At 39.7% G+C, this 23,636-nt stretch overlaps 1 protein-coding gene across 2 annotated transcripts in view; it reads left to right on the top strand.

Annotated features, from left to right (window-relative positions):
* The window catches only part of PTK2 (protein tyrosine kinase 2), a 188,217-nt gene that overhangs the window by 17,934 nt on the left and 146,647 nt on the right, over nucleotides 1-23,636 (top strand). For both annotated transcript variants that reach the window (XM_030968624.1, XM_030968634.1), the window contains exon 3: nucleotides 22,368-22,394. The gene's annotated coding sequence lies outside the window, so the exon portion shown is untranslated. The remainder of the gene's footprint in view (nucleotides 1-22,367; nucleotides 22,395-23,636) is intronic.

The raw sequence follows: 23,636 nt of genomic DNA, 5'->3' as shown, positions 1-23,636 counted from the left end.
CAGATAATGAGTGCAGAAGACAAAAATCATAAAATCGAAAGGGATTATGAGTAGCAGTTCTGCTTAGCTTTATAATTCTGACTTACTCCTTAGGCCAGTGTTTGAGCACAATATTGGTGGAGATATTGTGTAGATAAAAATGTGTAATTTTACATGTACTTATTGTGTGATTTCAAACATGCTGGTCAGCCATTGACAGGAGGTGCTGCCAGCCCTTCCACCTAAGGAGCAGCTTCCAAAGGATGTTCTCTGGATTTGTATCTCTACTGCAAGTGACTTCAGGTGCTTTCCAACTTCACAGTTTTATTCCAGGTGGAATTAAATTAGTATTGGATGAGAAACCTTGTTGTATCCAGCATAACACTTGCAGATGGAGAAATTAATGTCCCTTTTTTATCTTATGGTTAGAAATACTTCCCTAGTGAAATCTGAGAGATCTGGGTTATTGTGTATTTTGGATGTTAAGCATTTAATTTTGTTTTAATACATTTGGGGCTTTTCTCTCAACATAAAATTTCTTTCAAAAGATTTCAGTTGGCACTTGAAGATGTAAAGAACAACCACTCTGATCTCAAGTGTAAAGATACTTAATAGATGTTGCTCCTTGCCAGGAAGACCTACATGCTTATAGCTCCTCCTGGCTTCTGCAAGTGGAACTTTGCTGGGCTTCCTGACTGGTTTCTTATTCTGGACTTCTGGGTCATTGCAGAAAGATTTACTTTGCCACCAAGGTTAGGATAAATTTCAGCTTCTTCCAGGGAAGCTGGGCTTGCATGTGTGTGAGTTCAGTACAGAACATTCTCTTCTCCCAGGCTGGGCCCTTCCAAGGGCTCTGTGCACTGTCTGTGCTGACAGGCACCTCCAGGCTTTTCACAGCGCTGAGCTTGGATGTAAGGAACACAAACCTCCCTGGGTGGTGCCTGATGCCTTTCTGAGCTCTGTCCTGGCCTTTGCTTGGCACAGCTGATCCTCCTCCTCCTGTCCCTAGAGCAACTGTTGTCTCTTACAGGGGACTAAGTGGGCTTGGGGGAATAAATTTCATTGTTTGGGGTATTGTCCTGCATTGTCTCATGCCTCCATGGAGTTCAGTAAAACTTCAGCCTGTCTGGATTATCCCGGAACATGTTGTGAGATAGAATGAAGTAGAGCTTCAGTTTCCCCTCTGGAGGTGCCAAAGGTCTTCTGTATCCCAAACAAAATATTTGTTTTGGTTGTTAGCCCTCTTGTAAATGTGAATAGGGAAACATCAAGCAGAAAACAGTCTGATTCTGTAAATAGTACTGCTTTGTATTGCAGCTTGGATGGGGCTGGAGCAGCACATTCTGATGATGCCAGGGATAGCCATGCAGTGCTGCTGCTGCTCCCTGCCAGGCTGTTTAAATGGCAGCTTTAAGTAATGATATTCTGGTTATTATTTGAGGTAAAGTTTGTAGCTCTGCTTCTTTGAGAACACTCAGCTTGCTCAGTGATAATGTAAAATTGGCCTTTGATCCTTTGTCTTGGTTAATGGGTTAAGGTCTGCTCTGGCAGTTGTTTACTGTAGGAAATGCACAAAAATGTTTAATGCTGGCTTAGGAAAGTTTCTGAAAGCAGCAGGATATTCTGAATCTTTGAACAAGACCATTCTTATACAAAATAATCAGTGATAATGTGCTCCTCACTGCTGGGTGGTAGATTTCTTAACTTTCCAGTATGTGCAGATTTCAGATACTTAGTGAATCAGCTCCCTGTCAACCTTGCATGTCCAAATATACCTTGGTGTTGTAAGAAGAAAAGCTGAAGAGAATTTTCTGAAAACATAAGAAGACCAAAATTCAGAACAGATGGATTCAAGTCTTTTCAGGGCTTGAAAATTTCCATTTTTACCTTAAAAACTGAGTGACGGTTTCCAGGCTTGCTGTTCTCTTTTATGGCAGTGTTTGTTACTGGTGTAGCGTCTCGAGTTGTAGTGTGGGGCAGGTTGGAATGAGTGTCCTTACAAGAGAAGGAACGTTAGGGGATGCAAATGTACTGACATGTCATGAAATATTTGGGGGAAGAAAAGGGCCAGCTTGGTAGGCAGCAGGACCAGCAAGTGGCAGCCCAGGGGTTGCCAAGGTTGGTTTGTGTGCGCTATGCTAAGGGAAGGATCTGGGTTATTTCCTGGCAGACATTCATGGAGAACTTCCTCTGAAGGGAAGTGGGCTCAAGTGTACTTCCTGACACGTGTTTTAATTAGCACTGCCCGGGAGGCAGGGAATTTCACTGTGCCTGGTGTTTTAGCCTAGCCCTTATCAGCACTGTACAAACCATTACTTGCCTCCCTCATTTTTGGCACACCCTGTTCACAAGTACCAACAAAATACTGCTTTTTTATTTATTTTCCCCTTTATCTCAGTAGTCTTGATAGAATCACAAAATATTCTGAGTTTGAAGAAACTCACAAGGATCATTGAGTCCAACTCTGAAGTGAATGTCCCATACAGGGATCAAACCCACAACCTTGGTTTTATCAGCATCAAACCCTGACCAACTGAGCCAACAGTCCTTGTTCACTTCTGATTTACTAAACCCTCCCTGTTTTCTCTGGTATTGCTGTCTTTCTTGGTATCTCGTTTTGTTTATGCAGGGTTGGTTATTCTTTCCTAGTTTTAAAACTGGTGGGAAATCATGGGATGATGTTGGAAGCCTCTGATGTGACTCCTTTCCTTCTCATTGTTTCTAAGACACATCAGTTACATGTCAGCACCCTGGATAAAACCTTTTACATCAGCCTGACTCCCCTCTGTGCCTAGATGCCTTTAGATAATTTGCTTTGGTTATTCTCTGTTCGTTTGAGATATTGCATCAGTCTTCCTGATGCATCACAATTCCTTAGATGCCAATTTCTTTTGCAACTACTGAGTTTTTGAAATAGGGCAGTGATTTCGTGCTCTTAAGTTTCATGAAATCCATTTTCAATACCAAGAATTAGCAAAAATAGTGGCTTATTTTTTATGCTTTTGTGTACTGCCCACACAGCAGTGAGTATAGACTAGGTGACTATGAGAAGTGATATGATTTATTTTATTTCTTTCTGACCAATAGCTGTATATCAGTACTCTCTTTTCCAGGCAAGAAATAAAGCAGACAACTTGAATTCCTTGTCAAGAGTCCAGACAAATGCAACTTAGGCAGCATTTTTTTTAGTAAGGAGGATGAAGAGTACACAGAGAGGCAATAAGAGTCTGTAACTGTGCCTGAAAATAAATGCATTAAAGGAGATGAAATCTGTACCAAGAGGGAGCCTTGATCACCTGGCAGGAGTTAATAGCTGTTCCAGGTGCCACTGAAATGCTGCCCTTTAAGAACAAGTGGAAGGTTTATTGTTACCAGTCCACTCCAGCTGTGTTGTGGAAGGTGCAGTCTTTAAATTGCTAACCAGGTTTCCCATTAAAAAAAAAAAAGGTCATTTCTTATTTTAGGGTTTAGATTGTGCAGAGCAAAAGGGCACACAAAAAGTCACGGTTGTCAACAGGACTCCAAGTTTGGCATTCCAGGTTATTTTTGTATGTATTGTAAGCAGGTGGCTGTGTTGTCATTTCCCTCTTTCAGGATCAGTCTACTCAGCTGAACTTTCATGAAAGGATGGTAAAAGCTTGGCAGAATTGTAGAGAGTTTTAAGGTCCAAAGGAATTGGGACAGCTGTAATCATGGAGTTCTTGCTTCAGCCCATTCCTTTATTCTACATGATCTCTGTTAAGAGCAATATCCAAAAGGAGTTGTAGGCTTTTTCTAGTAGTAAAAATACATGACTGTTATACTACTTCTATTTCTGAAAGTCTTTTTGTGGTTTTTTGCTAGTAGCAATATTCCTGGTAGTCTAAACTGTATTGTGTCATAGTTATTTTGAATAGAACAATTCAGGCTGTAATCCTGTGCCTTTAATGTGACTGCTGCTGACTCTTATAAATCCCTCTCCATATAAATTTGCATTGGACTCTTAATATGGTGAATAATTTACCTTAGAAGCCTCTGCATAATTATTTTTTGTTTGGAAAAAATCCCAAGCAAGCAGGATATTAATTTGCACCTCCTTTTTGTGTGGTGTTAGGGGCTCTGTATGAATCCTTCTTTGATACCATAAAAAAATTTCTTAGGCACAGGATGTATTTGAATCAAATTTGAGCCTTGTGCTTCTACTCTATACTAAATCCTAAACAGGAGTGGCCCTTAATGAAGGTGGTAAATGAACAGTGACTTCTGCAACCTTTTGGAACAGATTTTTGGTGACTTTGTTTTTAATTCAAGGCCCACTTTTTCCAGGAGATCTTGTAGTCATGTAAGTATTCAATGAAGAATAGAACATTTGGTGTTGGTGGTGAAATCTGGGCTTCAGTTCAGAGTGTTCCCCTTGATAAGGTCTGAAGAGAAGCCAAGCCAAAGCTACCTGGAAGATTTTCTTTGGGGGGTGTGTGTGTATAAACATATGTGGTGTGAAACTTCCACCAGCTACTCTTCAGCTTTTTGAAGGGAAGGGTTAAGTAAGAACTCCACAATAAATCCAGAGAGTGACATAAAAATCACTGAATCTTGGGGTTAATATAAGGAATTAGTTAGTTTTGGTGTTACTTTTGGTAATAAACACTTAGCTTTGAAGACATAACCTGATGCAGCTCTCTCCCCATAAAGGAGAAGGACATAAGGGAAGCAGTAATTTACATTGCTTAATATCCTGGTGGTCTCTGTATTCATATATCCATATGGCCAGAGAATGCTGCTGCCATCCCTGCATTATCTGTGTGCCAGGAGTGTGAGAAATAGGGGTCAGAAGATGCCAGTTTAGCTTTTCTGACTAAAACTCCCACTAAAGAATCAAAGAAAATTTGTGATTGTTACATTGAACATCATAGATTGAAAAAGGAGCTGAAATGTTAATACAGAGTTAATTTTTTGTTGGTATCTAATGCTTTTCTGATGTAAGTTCTGCATTTCCTAATTTTTAGTGGGCAAGGTGTGGAAGCAATGAGGTGGGGAAGGAGTGTTGTACTCAATTGTTTGGCTCTACAAAGTCACTTCATTCAAATTCCTCACCTGCTTTATATTTTTAAAGAAAACATTTAATTCCTCAATTTGCATCTGAACTGTGAAATACTGTCAGGAAAAAACCCAATTTCTGTATAATTTTAGTGAGTTAGATGGAGTTTAAATTTGTTGCTTTAGTATGTACTTCTTTTTTCCTTTTTTTTTTAATAATTTTTCAAGATAAATGACTGTGAACCTATGGACATTTGAAAAGCAGTTTGTAGGAAGGACACAACGTTTAGCCTCAGGGCTAAAATTTTTCTGGTTAATTCTAGAAGATTACAGAAACTGAACAAAAGGCTGGTTACTTTTGGGGTGGTAGAATTATTCTTTTACTCAGACCTGTAAAGTGGCAGCAATATAGACTTTCTGCACATTGGCCCAATTCAGTTAATCCTGGTTTTCATGTTTGAAACCATCCATGTTTTCTGTGTAGGTGATCTGAGAGCTGACATCATAGCCAGTCTGTTCAGGAAATCCTGGTAACTTTGCATTTTCTTATTTTACAGTTCTCTCATATCATTAAAATTGCCTAAAATGTGTTTTGAAGCAAGGACATGTTTTGATTGCCCAATGTATCACAGATTTCTGAACAATACAGAAATTTGAAGGAGGGATGGAGTCAGGGATGTGAACAGCCCAAGGAAAAGAAAACCTCTTCAGTACTATGACATTCCTTTTGGTAGAGAAATAAGCAGGAAAAATATGGTCTTGGATGATGCAAATAATGATACACAGGAACCATTTGTAACTTAAATGGGCTGGTTGTTCACAATTTTTTGTTAAATTCAGGAGGCATTAATAGAAATGACATTGAAATATTCATCTCTAATTGCTGAGGCTGTTGGTGTAGTGCATGTTGGAATTTATTTCATTTTGTGGTTGATAATATATACTTTGTACATAGCTTCTGATACATTTTTAACTCCTGCACAGACTGCAAATTAAATATTGATTTGTTCATTGCTTGGTTTTGAGCTTCAAAACACTTACGAGTTGTGGTTAATTGATCTCCAACTCCAGATTAACACATGGAGGTTCTGAGACCAAGGCATCTGAATTATAAATTACTGTATGCTCTACACACATGGCTCATGTATTTAACCAGTTTCACAAACTTAATATTAACCAGTTTTTTTGTGCAATTTGCTCTTCAAAATGCCTGTGAAAGGAAAATAAGGATAGAACAAAATAAAAAACAAGCTACTGCTGGCAAGTTTTCTAATGCGAAGATAATTTGAATTGCACGTAAAATATTTGAAAATTCTGCACTCTTACCATTGATGTTGTCCCTCTCGTGTCAGTCAGTTTCCCAAGGACCCCAAAAGACCTAGATTTTTCTGGAGCTTTCAGTCACAAATATCAGTATTTAGGCATTATTCAGGGCTGCAAATCCAGCCCAGGAGTGTTCCCCAAATAGGTTTCTGCTCACTTAGTCTCATAACTTAATACACAGGAATGAAATAAATTTCATCATGTGTCATGTTTTTCCTGAATGAGAGCATTTTGTCCCTAAAAATAAATTTTTGTGGCTGCTGTCTGAGACCATATGAGTTGCTTTTAATATTTTATGCTACTTAAAAGTGTTTGGATTTGTGTCCATTTGGTTCTTAATAATGTTAGAGTTGGCCAGAGGACAACCCAGATGTAGCTCCATCCACCAGCAGTTTATAAGGAGACAAATGTATCCATTCATGATCTGTATGAAATGGAGCATCATTCAAACTGTTGTGTGGAAAAAAGTCTGTATTTGCTTATCCCCACTGCAAAACCCCAAAATATTTGCATTTTGAATGACTGTAGTTTTTAGGGTTTGGAATAGAGGCCAAGGAGACAATGGGCAATCAAATCCTCTGGAACTTTTAAGTCCTGGAAGAATAAAGTCAGTCCTTTGTTTCTCAGTATATCTTGGTATTTTTGTAGTTTGAGGAAGATATGGCGGAGTTGGAATTTTATGATATTAGTATTAAATTTTGCAAAAGCCAGACTTTTCAGAAATAGACATTCTGGATGTAGGACACTTCAGGAAGGCGAAACTGAGCAGTCTTTGCATTCAAGTGCTTTGGCAAGAGCTTTTGAGTTGAGTCATAGCAAAGTCACTGCCCAACCTCAAAGCTGCACTTTGTGATTTTTGGAACAGTATCGAATTAATTTGTAGACTTTAAATTTTAGAGCTGTAGATAATTACCAACCTGTTGACGTTGTCTAATGTCTACAGACAGATGTGACAGTGTCTTAATTAGAAAAGTCTATGTGGGAAATACCCAAAATCCTTTTTCGTTTTTGGTTTTTGTGAGGTGAACTAAATGAGAGTTTGCTGGTACATTGTAATGATACATCAGTGGGTTAAGCCTTGTAGTGTCTGTGCTCTGTCCCAGGTGGTTTGGACCAGAAGTTGCCCTTGTTCCCAGCGCAGAAACTCCGCTGGACAGAATGAAACACTGCCAGTCACTACCCCTGCCATCTCTCTGTGGTTGTGTTATTAATGACAATATTGTCTGCTGTTACCTCAGTTTTCTAAATAACAAGGCTTGTGCTGTTTGCCATCTCTCTGTTATCCTCTCCCCCATCTATTTTTTGGCCATGAACTGGTTCCTACCAAACTGCAAGAGGCAGAAGCTTCAAACCACAGCTGAACAGAGCTGCTGTTTCAGGCTGCCAACAACGGCATTCACACCCAGGATCATGGAATCATTTAGGTTGGAAAAGACCTCTGAGAGCATCAGTTGCAGAGGTCTTTTCTGGCCTAGATGATTCTTTGAGTTCCCCCTGGATGTCCCCCAAACCTGGGACATTTGGAACATTGAACCATCTGCACCGTGAAGGAGGGGGTTGGGGGTCAGGTGAATTTCAGACCTGTGCTGGCTTTGGATAAAGGATCCACAGTGATGGGGCTGCCGTCTCCTGGCTCAGGGGTGTTCTGAGCACTGCCATGGTGTTGAATATAAAAGTGTGTGGTAAATAATGCTTTCTTAATCTACTCAGAAAAGTTTCTGACATGTAAGTTTGGTGTTTCTTAATAATATTTTAAGAAGGTAAAATTGTGTTTGTTGTGAGGCACTGGCACAGGTTGCTCAGAGAAGCTGTGGCTGCCGCATCCCTGCAAGTCTTCAAGGCCATGTTGGATGGGGTTTGGAGCAACCTGGTCTAGGGGAAGGTGTCCCTGTCTGTGGTGGACAGGTTGGAATTTAGGTGACCTTTAAAGGTCCCTTCCAGCCCAAACCACTGTGATTCCAGCCTTGCTGGGTTACTGGGGAATGCTTTAGGAACCTGACAGATCTAATCCAGCCAGATCTGCTCCAGGGACCTGAGGAGTTCACAGGTCAGAGTTGCCCAGTTTACCCCAAATTCTTCTAGAGATTTCTGTGGTTTTTCTCTTGGCTATGGAGACACACTTCATAGGTTTCTTTAGGGACTCATGACTTTTGTTACTCTGTGATTCAGGAATTGGGGAAAAGGGAGAAAAATAGATTTAGTTAAATTGCATTGAGGTGGCAGCAGAGTTAACATCCCTGTCACTTCGGTGAAAAAAATTCTTTTTGGTCCTTTGAGCTTCCTGTGGTTTGCTCTGAGCTTTCAGTGTCCTGTTACTAAGAACTTGTGCATTTCTTCTTCTGTGGGACTGCAGCAGACAAATACAAGTAGAAGTTATTCCAGCTTCAATTCTGTGACAAGTTGTTTGCATATGCAGCCTGAAATTCCTTTGTACTGTCACAAATGCTTAGTTTGCAGGACGAGGAAATAAATATTAACTGTACCAGAGCTGACACTGGTGTAAGTACACTCTGCAGTTCTCTAATTTGATCTTTTTCTTCATATCAGTGTAAAAGATATGTTCAGAAGTTCCTGAAATACAGGCATCCTTGTGCAGTACCTGCCTGACTTTGTGCCAGAATTATTTTAATGTATTCAAGCAAATTTAGGTTCATGTCCATTCTGAACCTGATTAGATCTTGAAGGGATTGAAAATGAGTCTCTTTAATAATTACTGGAAATTTGGATAACTGTTTTAATTTGGACCATTTTCCTTCTCATTTATGCCTCAAGCTTGAACTCACAGGGTGAGTCTTATGATACCTTCAGGAGCAATTTGGAGAGGGAAGACTGGGGAACTGGAGACCTTGATAAACTAAATGCTTTTTCAATATTTTAATTTAAAATTTTTAATAATCACTGCATATGTATTCTGCACATTATGAGAGGCAGAAGATACAGTGACAATGTATGCTAAATAATTTAGTGCGCTGGGGTACCTGACACTTCTTACATGATAAATTGAAAACTAGATTATACAGTAATTAAAAAAATGTTCACCTTCTTTCTGTTACTGAGGTTAGAAGTGCATGAAACAACTGTCAGGTCTGCTCTGGATCATCATTGTGACCAAGTTCAGTTCTTTGTTTTCACTCTGGTGGAATTCAGTGGCATCTGACTATACAAGTTGGATCAGAAGCAAAGAAAGCTGGATAGGTTTCTTTTTGCTCATCTTCCCTGTTTTCATGCCTAATGAATGATCAGAAATGGAAAAGCTTTTTAGAGAACAAGTCTCAGATAATATATCCTTGTTTGAAATAACAAAAGAGGTGAGCTGATGTATTTTCATTCTTGTGAAATGGTGGGGCAAGGAATAAACTGCAGTATCAGTGAAGAATTTTAAAAGCTTAACAATGTTTTTCTTCATTTAGGCTTTATTACTCTTGCTGTCCTTTCTTATGGATTATATTGTAGTACAAAAGATTTATGTTTTTCTGCCTCCCAGCACTCATTGCTGAGGCAAAAGCCACATTTATACTGTACATTTCTTCGTAGTCTTGAATTCTTATCTTTGTGCAGAAAATATTTGTTCACTGAGTCCAGCCTACACAGGACTGTACCAAATACCCTTATATAATTAGGATATTTGTGGTTCTTTTCTGTTTATTCTTAAAGGACTTTATCATGATTTCCTTTATGCTCCAGCTAGCTTGGTTTGCTGATAAGGAATTGTTACACATCAGCAGGGTAGGTGTTCACCATTAGTATTACATTTTATATATCAACAAAGCAAGTTGAAGTAAGATGTAATTGTACAAGTGTATACACTATGTAATCCCTTGACATAAATGGAAAAAGCTGTTACTGAAATATTTGTACTTTTCAAGTGAAGCAGCACTGTTTCTTAACATCAGCAGGAATAATACATTTCAGACTGTTTTAACAGTAGATGCATTTTGTATTTGAGTTTTCTTTTCTAAGAAGTCATGTCTAGGTATGAAATCATAGCTTTAAAATCCATTTCAAATAAACTTGTAATACTCTACTTAAATACTTACAAGGCAAGTCAGAGTTTCTAAGGGACTTAGTGGTTCTTAGCTGAGAAAGTAATGAGTGTGCTTTGTGAGCAGCACGCCGTCAGGGTTCCTCTCCCCGCCACTGCCCGTAAAATTGGCTTGTTAGTTATTTATGAGGAAAATTGGTTTGACAGCCCTGAAGGCAGAAGTGTTCCTTTCACAGTACAAGTTGTGCCATGGTGCTGTAGCCCTGGCCATGGGATGAGAGCAGCTGTTTCTTGGAGAATCAGCTCCAGCCCTGGGACCATTTGGGTATCTCCAGCTCTGGGAATGAACTGTGGATGTGTCTCCTGTAACTTGAGTTATCTTGGAGCTTCAGACTGTCTGTAGAGACTTCCAAACATATTTATGTGGCAGCTTTCTGCCACTGTCTTTTCACCTCCTGTAGATAATCTAAGTAGATGAAATTGAATTTGGAGTAGGGATATAAGTTGTTTGTTATTTCATCCTGGAACTAGAACATGTTCTGTTCTAACCTGTGCCTTTATCCAGCCTGGGTTTGGCCAGAAGCCTACACAGGAAAAGTTGTCTTTGGTGTCCTTCTCCTTATTGTCTGTGGAGTTTGTCAGCATGGTACAAAATAGTATTTTAGGAGATCTGACTTCAAAAATCACAGTCATACCTTGTGTAGGAAGCGTGACTCGGGTTAGTCCTGGGGGGTAATTGCAGCATTAACTAAAACCCACAGCTTTTAGACTTAGAGTTTATAGCATATCTAATATTTATCTGCCACCCAATATGTAATGAATCTTAAATCTTTCTGCAAGTATTTCTGGTGGTCTTAATCTGTTTCATGCCAGAGGCAGGGAGAAATAATGCTTTCAATTTTGTCAAATTAAGTTTTTACTGTGCATTAAATTGATTAAATAGAGCAGCAGATTAAGGCGAAAAATGCTATCTTAAATTGCAATTCAGGGCTGATAGAATCTTAATGATGCCAAGCTGAACTTTTTCAGTGGGTTTGTGGAAATGAGAATCCATTAATCACACACGCTTGACTTCGCACCGTGCCGAGTTGGAAACAGACTCTTTACTCATCTGTGCAAAGGCAACAAGGCAATGGCCGAGCTGGGAAGGTGCAGCCAAGGAGATGTGGGAGCTGCAGATGTGTTGTGTTCTGTCAAACCAACTGGGTCCCCTTTTTGATCAGGTCCTTGCAGAGCACAGACGTGTTGGGGGTTTCCCGTTACACCAGCGCCGCTGTCTCTGAGCCGCTCTCCGACGGCGACACGACAGAACCAAAGAGAAGAAAGCCTGTCCCATGTTGTGTGGTGCAGTTCTTCTGTCTGCACTCTTGTTCCCCCATTGCCCTCTCTTTCCCTTCATAATCTAGTGCTGTCAGTCATCTCTTTGGGTTTCTTTGTCCTGGTATGTGTGTATTTTTCTTTTCCTGATTTTATTTTTTTTATTCTGCCCAAGGTTCCTCCTTGTCTTCACTTGTCATCGTTTTTTGCTGTCTTAATTCATTCTCTGTCTATTTTCCATCTGGAAAACTTTATAAAAGGAGACAGAGAAAACTTTCCCCTAGCTTCTCCTTTGCTTTTTCTCTATTTCTGCTAGTGCATCAACGTTGTGGTGTGAGGAAGGAAGCAGCCTAACACAACTACTGCTAACGTGCAACATATTAAGAAAAGAGAATTTTGTCAGCTTAGATGAATACATAATATATTGTTCTGTAATGTCTCTTCTGCTCTTTCCTGATTTGTTGTCTTCTGTTGCCCCTAAACTCCCGTTTACCCTCTGAGGTAGGCTCTGTGTCTTTTTGGCTTATGAAGAACTGTGTATTCTTGTGAAATGACAGAAATAACATTTGGTTTTATCTCCTTGCTAATTCTCATTGCCTCGTGTGTGTTCTGGTGTTTGACAAATAATTTACTTGACCTAGATCAAGGTCTAGGTCAAGTAAATTATTTGTCAGTAATTCTTGAATCAATGTTCCTTTGTAATCCAAAGGTTTTAGAAATATTTTTTGACTTTTAATAAAAACCTCCCCTCAGCAGAATGACACTTGGCAGCATGTTGTGTCTCCAAACACTACAGTAGTTGAAGTGGTGTCATTTTGTCTCTGGGAGGATGTGTAACACCCAGGTGACATTAAAGGCGTTGTTCCCATGCATAGGGTGGTGAATTTATTGGACTTTTTCTATCACAGTGAGTGTCCTTAATTCTCTTATTTTGTACATGGTTAAGATCTAAAACTGTCATGCCTTCACTGCAGAACTGATTTCAGCCTCTGTAACTCTGGCTGTAAATGCCCATTTGTTGTGAAGGGATGTTGTGCTTGACTTTGAGAACAAGCTCCAGCTGAAGCAAATTCTTTCTCCATCCAGGGTGTCACAGTTGGGCTAAGAAAACCCTGGTATTCTCATTACAAATAAATTTCATCTTATTTCTTGAGGCAGGTTTGTGTACAGAGCAAAACTTGTACAGCTGCTGTCAAACTCGCTCTGAATACTTTGGAGTAATCCCATTGTGAGCAATAAAACATGTTATTTCTTAGGCACTGTGTCAGTGCCTAAGAAGTGTTGGAAGTGTTAAGACCCTTCCCCTCCCTTTTTTTGGTGGTGTGGGGTTATTTTTTGTTTTTTTGGTTTTGTTGTTGTTGTTTTGTTTTGGTTTTGTTTTTTGGTTTTTTTTCCTTGGTTGTTGTTGTTTTGGGGTTTTTTTGTTTGTTTGTTTTAGGTAAGAACAATGTGTGTGCAAAGCTGATAATCTTCTGTTAGACTTTTGACAAACTACTTTGTGTGTGTTCTTTACTGGAAAACTCTTAAATATTTTCTCCCCACTCTGTGCTGGCTGCATTGATTATCTTCAACCTTCTTTCCCCCATCTGTAACTTCAAATAAGAAAAATTTAAAATTTTCATTCCAGCTCCTGAAAAACTGCTGTAACAATGGAATCCATGTGTGGGCCAGAACCATGGAAACAGCATAATTTTACAGTGGTGAAACATGAAAGGAAGTGACTCGCCCAACTTTCTAAGAATTCGTGTTTTAACAAAAAAACCACCCCAAACTTGCAAAATACTGTTCTAATATTCTGGAAAAGGAGCTTTGGGTGGTTTTTTTGTAACGTCATTAATCTGTTAGTCTAAATTCTTCTAACTAGTTACTGTTTTAAAACCAAAACCAAACTCCCACTTGACCCCCTCTAAAAAAACAGTCAAGAAAACAGTTTTCTCTTACATTGTGGTCTGGGATGTGCAGCTCTGTTTTGAGCTTTTGAATATTTTGCCTGAAGTAATTCCTCCTCATTCTCTCCCCTTCTGGTTGTGCCCTTGGCACAGCTCATTTCTGTACCTGGAATCACATTTATTTTACATTCTGGAACACCTCCGTGCTCTGTGCTAAGTTCCTGTCATACCGAAGCACAAACCAGCCTTCACTGACATGTAGAGCTAATTTGTATTTCCGTGCAGGAACTACACAATCCTGTCACCTTTTGAAGACGTGGGTGACTTGTGGTGGCACATTGTGTGTCACAAGTCCTTCACGGAAAATGACAAGGGAGCTTCAATCATAGCAAGCAATGTCAAGACAATGTTTCTTGAAAGAAAAACATCCACTAAAGCTATCACTTGGAAGAACAAGCACTCTGTAGTACAAATAGGGGGTAGCTACACACGTATAGAATACATGTCTACAGCTTTCCCTAAGCCTGCCTGAGGGCCTGAATTGTTATGTTCATAAAATGTCACAATATTTCCATCAGGATTATGTGATCACAGATCATCGTGCTGGAGATATTCCTGATAAATCTGAACTACTGCCAGCACACACATGTCCCTCCTTAAACATCCTAAATGCTTTTAAAGCTTCCTGGGCTTGTTTAAACACATCTCCTTTTGTGATAAACCATTAAAAGATAAGAATATTCCTGTAGTGTGGCTGACATTCTTAGAACAGTACTTTTGATTGACTAGGTGTTCTTATAGGTGATGTTTAAGCTCGTGACTTCACAGAGCCATGACAGGGAGTTTAAGACCATGAGAATCACAAAATCATTTTAGTGTGAAAAGCCCTTTAAAATGGGTAGTTTCAGCTGTTAACCCAACAGTGCCAAGGCCACCACTCAACTGTGTCCCAGCAGCCTCTTCCAGTGTTTGACTCCCCTTTTTGTGAAAGAGTTTTTCCTAACCGTGCTAAACCTCCCCTGACACAACTTGAGGCCATTTCCCCTTGTCCTATTTGTTACTGGGAAAGAGACTGACCCCCACCTGCCTCCAACCTTCTGTCAGGGAGCTGGAGAGAGAGAGGAGATCCCCTCTGAGCCTCCGTTTCTCCAGGCTGAGCCCCACAGCTCCCTCAGCTGCTCCTGATCAGACTTGTGCTCTGTTCCCTCCTCTGGACATGCTCCAGTGTCTGTCTTGTCATGAGAGGCCCAAATCTGAGCTCAGGATTTGAGGTGTGGCCTCCCCAGTGCCCAGCATGAGGGGACAATCACTGGCCACAGTGTTGCTGATAGAGGAGATGCTGCTAAATGAGAGCAAGGGCTGCCCAGTGCAGCCCTGGCCTTTGATGGCAGCAGAAAATGTTTTTTACATGGAGTTTGCATGCCTGGCCCAGTGGCTGGTGGCACCTCTCTGCACCCTTTTCTCTCACAGGAATTGCAGGGACCTCAGTGCCTGCTGTGGGGAAGGCACTCTTACTGGTTTGAACCTAATCTCCAGTAATTTCCTCAAATGTTCCCTAATGCTCAGATCGGCAGAATTTGTTGAATCGTGGCTCTGCATTGATTTGCTTTTTTCCTTTCTTCCCCTACCCCCCGTCACTTGTGCTGTGATCATGTTCACCCTGAGCCTCATGTCCTCCCTGCTGAGGGGGGCCCAGATTTGGTAATCTGGCCTTCCTTGGCAGCTGCTCCATCCCTCAATCCCTTCAGCTGCCCAGCTCTAGACGTCTCTGCCTCCTTCTGGTGCAGAGACCACAACTGGACACAACATATGTTGATGCTTTTTTGTTTTGCACAGTAATAGGTTTAAATGCCATGTTTTCAGTGCCCTTCCTAATGAGACACAATGTTTTATTGCCTTTGGCCAGCTACTCCAGTTGGAGCTGATGATTTCAGAGAAAACAGTGACTCAGCCTTCCTCCCGCAGTTGGAACTGGAGAAAGTGCAATGTTACTTGGTTAAGGAGGTATTGCTCAGAAGTTTTTCCCCAGATGCATTACATCACAGCCCTGTGTTGAAGTGCAGCTGCTGTCTTAGCAACTTGCTTAATTTTGTGAAATCCTTGTTGGCTTTTTCCCCCCATTGATACGACTTTTGCTGACCCATGAGAGCTTAATATGACCTGCAGACTTGCAGAGTTCACGTACCCACTTTGTGATGCTGAATAAAACCAATTATTGGGGAACTACTCCATCCTCTTCTCTATCCAAATGTCTCTTCCCCATAGGCAAAAGGTGCATATAGTACTTGTGTAGATACTGAGACTAAAATCTTTATCTGAGTTGCTTAGATACTGCATGTTCTGTAACTCAGTATGTAATGAGATTGATCCCACCTGCCCTGAGTAATGACTGAGTGATTTCTCTTGCTCTTCTTAATCTCCTTAAATGTAACTTCCACCAGAACCTTTTCATTTAATATCCCACTGTTCAGTGTGCCTGGTTGAAAATTTGGCTCCCGGTGGCTGCATAGATAACTTGGTGGTCATGCTCAGTGATGTGGTGTAAATGAATTTGAAGTGTTAAGGTGCATACAGAGTTCAGGGTAGAGTTCAGCTGAGATGGCAGAAAACACAGGTGGATTATTCTGATGGTCTTAATCAGGGTTTGTATTTTTTCAATTTCAAAATCTAGTATTTAAAAGAAGCACAAGCAAAATTATTTTGGAGAAGTACCAGTAGGAGAGGGGAAATTGAGATTTGAAACTGTTTAATGATTTTTTTGGTGTAGATGCTGTAAGCTAAGGAGAGCCAATACCAATTTTGTTTTCAAATAGGAAGAGGAAAGCAGGTACATACGGAAGAGTGGGGTAGTGACAGAAATGTGACAGTAAACTGACAACAAATGGAGGAATTATGGAAGCAGATATGAACTGAAGGTGTTCCTGAGATATGGGATGAATCAGCTGCTGTACTGGTGTAACACCACAAAGCTTTTGCATATTTAAAGGCACTTGAGGTATGTCAGATGTGGTGATCATCACACCATAGATTGCCTTGTACCTGTTTTATCAACCAAACGCTTAATTTGAGAAAACCCTTCATGTTCTGTGCAGTGTTTCAGTTGGTTCTCTCATTTTTCCTTGCTAAATTTTGTGTGGCTTTTGTGTTTCAGAGGCAGCAGCTTGCCTTGGAACTAGTGAGTGGTTAAAGAGAACTTCTCAAAGGCACAGCACAGGCTGTGCACGTTGCAGGGTGTCACAGCGGTTCATTGTCGGCTGCTTGCTCGTTAACCTTTTCAGCAGACAGAAATGAGAGCATTAAATCATTACTGCTGGTACTCACAGCTGAAGCAAAGATTTAAACCAAGATAATAAGGGACTTCAGTGCAACGTGGATCTCCTGTGAAGTAGGGCTGTAAACATAAGTGGTGTGGTTTTGTATGCTGAATTTCTTCTGATCTGGCTAAAGCACAAAAGAACTGCTGCCAGGTTTAGTGGGTGGAGGTGTCTGTCCTATAACTGTGCCCCCTCCATCTCTCCCCAGGGTAACAGATGAAGATTTGCAGATAAGCTGGATATTCAGCTGCTGCTGTGCCTAAGGCAAATGCAATAAATATGTCAATAGGGAAAAAAAACCTCTAATCTAAGTAAGCAAATGGTGGTTTTAGTGCTGTTAGGATTGACATTTGAATACTGTATCAGGTATTGGTGTTTGCAAAATGGGGCTGTACTGAAAACCAAAACAGCTGGAGCATTTAAAGACTTGCAAGTATAATAAAATGTTTAGGAAAAATTGTCCTATGTGGTGAGGTACTTCTGTCTTTCATTCTACATAGCTAGTAAATGAAAGAATTTTATTGAGTTGCATTGAAAATTGCCCGAAAAAACTGCCTTAATGTGAAATGATAGAATAAAAGGTTGTTGTTAGCATTCAGCCCTGCAGGTTGCTAAATTGGAAGTAGGTTAGATGTAGGTTACAAATGAGATGCACTTTTGATGATGAAGGGGAAAAAATACATATGTGGAACAATGCAACTGGTGGTTTATACAACCTTTTAATCATACTGTAAAACTTTTTAATCGCTTTTCCTTAATAGGTGTGCTGTCAGGATGAATTCATTGTGTCTTCAAGGTCTTTGTTCAGTAGATCAGATGGTCATGGATAAATCCTTGAGTTTCTCAACAAATGTAATTTTACAAAGCTTTTTTTTTTTGAACAATGTCTTGTGTTTTGTGTTTACTTATTTGCTCTTTAAAAAAATAAAAATATTTTTACATAGATGGCAAGATCTCAATTTCATTAAAGACCAGAGGAACACCCTTTTAAACCTGCCAGAGAATATAGGAAGGGAGACTTCCAGGTGGTTGGATCCAGCCTCTAAGACAACATCAATGAGGACCAGCCACACAAAGGCTAAAAGCTGAATATGCATCTGTATTCCTAAATTATTTTGATACCATTACTCAATAGGAAAATGGCATTTTATGTGATATTCCTCATCTAGTTGCAAGGATTGTTGTCCAGTGACATGTGCTGCTTGGCTTCTTGGAGACTGTGGTCTGTGGTTCCTTGTGTGCTGCGAGCCTCCACTTTTCCCTGGAAAGAGAGATTGGTTTGTGAATTGAAATCTGAATTAATTTCAAGGGAATGCTGTTAGGCTGGAGTCAGCCAGCTCCTGCTGCAGGAGAACAGGATTAAATTTCTTGTGGTCTGCTGCTTACCACAGCTCTGGAAAGAGATCAGTGCTGCAAATGGGGCAGAGTCTGAGCCTCTGGAGTTGTGCACTGAGCCATATTCTGGTTTTACCTTGAGGCAGGAATAGGAAGCCCACAGAACATTCCTGTTTTTGATGATTAGATGTTACTCTTGGAAGGAGGATTTAAAGTTGCAGCTCCATTTTTAAGAAAACATTCATTGAAACTGCAATGTAAAATGCTGTTTTATAAAAGCAAATACAGCAGTGGAGAGATCTGGTCCTCAGGGCATCCATAAATCAGAAAAAACTATTGGTGCTGGGATCCATGAAGCCTATTTGGGGACTATAGTGCCCAAAGCCATCTCAGTGCATACAGAAGCAATGATAGTATTCTTTCTTTAAAATACTGTCCTTTCTGTTCCTTGATGAATTCATGTACATAATTGATTAACTTGGCAAGTGTTCTTTGGCTGAGGAACTTTCTTATTTTGTAGCACCTCTAATGTAATTTCAGCTTGTTCCTGATCTGCTACAATCATCTGTGTCGGATATTACAGAAACCTTGCTTGGAAAGGAGCTCTTGAGGCCATCTGCTCCATCCTCCCAATATCTACATGGGATGAAAATCAGTTTTCTCTGAGAACTTGTTAGCTTTTACAAAGTATGTTCAAGTTTGGGTATGATAAAAAATATGATGTGAAAGTAATTTTTCTTTCTGCCTGTTCAAACTGGCAGTTTGCTCCCTACCAAGTAGCACAGGAAGATACTTAAGAATATAAATGCAGAACATGAGTGATCCCTTGAAAGGATCAGTAGGAGCAGCAGCACTTGAAACATGATTCATTTTAGATTTCACTTTGAAGAACTACTTTGGAGCAGATAAAAAAGTAAGATTGGTTCCTGTTGTACAACTGCTGTAAATGTGGTTTGTGTGACAGCACTCCAAGCACTCAGAAACTGAGTTGTAGGAGATAAGTCAGTCCAGGCCTCCCTGATGTGAGGGAATCCTTCCCAAAAGGACAGCTCTCCAGAATGCTCTCAAGCCTCTCATTTTAGTCCCAAACCAGATTAAAACCCTAAGTTTGGGTTTTTTCCTCTTCAAATCTCAGCACTGGTTGAATTTCTTCTCCCTAGAGATTGAAATGCTGTAATGTGCTTCAGAAAGGGGGAATTTCTACACAGCAGGGGAGGCAAGTTTGTAAATGCAACCTGAAATGAGTGGCTACCTGAATGTGTATTCTCAGTTTGCCTCTCTATGGAGGAAGTTTGTAAAGTGTGGGCAGAATCCACTCATCTTTTTTCAGTGTTAGATGTTAAATGAAAAACCGTATTTGTGAATAAAGCTAAGAGGTTTCAAGCCAGAAAATACAGGAGTGAGCTGGAGAGATGGGGCAAACTCAATGGTGAGAAAGTTCCTAAAGTGACTCCACACTTACAGGAACACGTGAAGGTAATGAGCATTTATTTCACTTGTTGTTGTGGTGTCTGGATACACAAAGGAATGGAACTGTTACTGTTATCTTTGGAATTGTGATATATTTATTTCATTTATGAATTGACATTTCTGTGGCTGGTGTTTGCTAAAATTAAGATACATCAGCCTGTAGAGGACTTTGTGCTTAATGGAAATAATTGAGTAATACCACACAAGTAACATGCTAAATGCACATATGCACTTTGGAGTATACTGATACAACCTTCAGGCTTCAATTTCTTCTGTCCAGCTTGTTTTTAGATCTAATGTATGTCAATTAATGGTAGAAATCAGTCTCTTGCACTACATTGTAATACAAGAAGGTGCAGTTGCAGGAAGCTGTTCAGTAAAGTTGTCCCAGGGGTGCAGCATCTCTTCTGTTAATGCACTTGTGGGACTAATTTGCAGTGGAACATGGAAGTAAGAAATCTTCAGTGTTTGACTTAAATATAGCAGCAGTGCTGATGGTGTCAGTGCCCATTTGGGAAGGTCCTGGTGCAGTAACAGGATCTGTGTGAGCGCTGGAGAGGTGACAGCAGAAACAGCAGCTCAGGTGTTGGGGACAAACACTGGGATATGATCAAGTCTTCAAGTTAAAAATCTCTGTGTGTGTCTTAGCTGCAGAGCCTTTCCCTGTTTAAATTCTGAGATGTGATTGTTTTCTGCCTGTGTGTATATAATAACAGTAATAACATATTTTTCTGGGGGTTATGTTTGTCATTATTTTCCTGACATCTGCTGTCTAGGCACATCTAACCGAAGAGTCTGCTTCAAAAGTAATAAATGCTGTGATAAAACATCCCCAATACACAAAAATTAAAAGATTTTAATGTACTTTAAAGTGTTTGTAGTAACTTAAATATTTCAATAGTTGTTAATTAAAAATGGAATTTAAACATATGTTTCTGTCACTGTAGAAAAATTAAAATCAAAACTGGTATTTTCTAATTCACAGTTTTAAATGCTTTACTCATGTGGCTACAGTTGTATTCTATAACCTAGTGGCAAGCAGGAATTTTTCTATGACTTCATTAAAAAAAAGAGCATGGAAACAATTAAGCATACACAAACAAAAAATGATGCAACATTTATCTTCATGTAACTTTCCAAATTAATTGTCACTGCAAATCTCTTTCTGCTGGAGGAAAGCTCCATTCCTATGTGCTGATTTGGATTCTGTGCAGGAGCTGTTGGGTTTTTTGCTTCCTGCAGTTCTTGTGTCTCCTTGGCTGTATCACCTGTCTCAAGGCGTATCTTCCATGTTAAGATGGTTTTGTTCCTAAGCAAAAAGCATGATGAGCATCTTTTAAATGCAATTTACTATCTTTATAAAAATTATATAAATTGATAATTATATAAATTTTATCAGACTAAGGCATTCACTATTTTCTCTGGGGTTTTTGTGGTGTCCTGTTTGCCTTTGATTTCCCACTTTAAGTGCATTTCAGCTTTCTGTGTTGCTGTTTCATCATCTCCTCAGAGTAGTGCAGTTAATTTTTTAAATTTTTTGTGGGCTGCCTTTAAATTTTAGGTGTAATTCTTTGTTATTCAAGTTTCATCATGTTTTCTGGCCACAGACATGAATTGTAACAATCTGTTGGTGAAAGCAGGGCTAATAAATTTATTAAGCCTCATTATTTCTTCTAATAGGTAGCAGAGCAGTGACCATCTGCCCCTATAATCTCTGCATCTGTTTCAGATGCTACACCTGTGGTTAAAGTTCAGTTTCCATGTGGATTTTGTACCCGCTGTGACAATTTATTATTCAACTTTGCTGTTTCCTTTAACCAAGTAACTGTGCAGACCTTTTTCTTAGGTTTAGTTCAGTTTTTCTCTCATTTATTTTACTGTTTGCCCTTTTTCAACCCCCTCCCCCCTTGTATTTATTTCAGTTTTCATTAACCCTGTGATGCCCTGTGATGTGTGTCCCCAGTCCATGTCCTTACAGACTTGAGTAATTATTACTTTCTAGTTCTTTGTGGGTTCTAGTTTCTCTTCTGGGCTCTGATGGGCACTTCAGGTCCCAGTCATGATGATGTGTACTGAGATGACAATAGAAAAGCAGGCAGGAACAATATAAGGACTTACAGTTTAATATAATGGCTATTTTTTAGTGTATAATTTTTATATATTCTGTTTAGACTCTGAGACAGTGGTTATTGTTTGCAGCTCAAAACAGCCTTAGCATTTACTATAAAAAGGTTCAGCAACTGTGTCTAATGTGCCTTGGTGACAAAAATCAGTGTCCTTTCTTTTAATATTATTTCTTGTGTTCTATGCTTATCTGCTGGAAACTTGACTACTTCTTCTCTGAAGATTTGAGAATAAAGAAAACATTCTATAGAATCGTCTTCATTTGCAAAGACTATCCCTGACACTTTGAGCCCCGAAGTTCTGTAGGTGATGGTGAATTTTGTATGTAACACTTCATTTGTGTGTTGTGACCTGTATTCTACTGCAGTAATTACACTCATTGCCTTCAGTATAATCTTTGTCCTTCAGTTAGGTGAGCAAAGCATAATCCTGTTAATGAACAGGGTGAGACAAGGAAAATGCTTTTGATTTGCATGTGGCATTCATAGCAGCCAGCAAATTGCTTCAGATAATGTGCTTTATTAAACAAGTATGGCCTTGCAGAAAAATTATGAGGTCACTGCAGTTGTAGAGCTATTTTTTTCTTCTGTTTCTAAATGTATTTCTTTATTGTTACAGATATTTCAAGACTTCCCTTGCCAGCAGGTAAGTTCTCTTTTTTCAATTATGTCTTGATGTGACAGCAGGCAGCTTTTAAGGGCTTGCTTATGATACAGTCATGCTTTTATATAATCAGAATATTGGTTCTTACTGGCACTGTCATGGTACTTAATCATGTGGGGATCTGAGGTCAAAACAAAACCTGATGAGGTACAGATTTTTTTCCCATTTTAAGTGGTGTATTTTGACAAGGGGAGGAGGTAGCTGAGGTGTATTTATAGGCAGTTGTTAAATATGTGTGTGAGATAGTTAATGCTTAAAGCTACTCAGCAGAACATGGGATCCAGCTGGCAGGGGCGCAGATTAGGAGCAGCCACAAATGGTTTTAGTGGTGGTTCAGAGGGGCAGAGTGCAGGAAAATGGGCCTGGGGGTTTATGGGGGGAAGGAATCTCCCCAGGTCATAGTGGGGAAGGTGACACAGTGTTCACTTGGCGACACAGGTGACTTGTGGCTGAGCTGCTCTATTGGACTCTTCTGTCAGTGGTGTTTAAAAAATTTTAAAAAACCAACCCTAAACCTAAAAATAGACAACAAAACCCCCCAAAACCATGGACCCCACCAAGAAAAAAAAACCCCAACCCTGCTGGTCTGATTTTTTAAAATAGCATTTTTGTTTATTGTTTGTTACATTTGGCCTTTAACAAAGTTTTAAAATTCATGCATTCATTTGTGCTGCGGGCTGGAGTGGTGATGCAGAGCTCAGAGTGAGGATGTCTCCTGATCCATGGCAGATGGAATTTGTCCATCTGTTCCCTGTTTGTAATGTGAATTCTGGAATCTGACTGAAGTGCACTTTTACTCCTGATTGATCAAGGGATTGGATATTTGCTGTTAGGCCTGCTGCCTTTTATCCTTACCCTCTGCCTTGGTGATTTTGGTTATATATTCATTCTTTCATTTGTTCTTGCTGGTATTAACACCTGCTGTGAAGGTAGCTGCTCTTTCCTGTTGGAATCAAATGGCAATTTCAGTTAAAAGCTTGATAACTGATATGTTGTAGTCTTTTCCACAAAACTTCAGAGCAGCTCTTCTGCAAAAAAGCCACGTTTTCTTGAAGCAGCGAAGTTTAAATGTGGATGTCTTCTTTTAAGGATGACATCTTTAAAATGATTTTGAATGCTGAGAGTGGTTGTGAAGCAGGCACTTGTGGAAAATATTAGAAAAATAAATACCTGGTGTTTAGGTCAGGCTGACAGGAAAATAAGGATTATTGTTACGTTTTTTTC

This window comes from Camarhynchus parvulus, chromosome 2, assembly GCF_901933205.1.
Source record: "Camarhynchus parvulus chromosome 2, STF_HiC, whole genome shotgun sequence".
NCBI lineage: Eukaryota > Metazoa > Chordata > Aves > Passeriformes > Thraupidae > Camarhynchus > Camarhynchus parvulus.
This window is presented reverse-complemented; position numbering and strand designations above follow the sequence as displayed.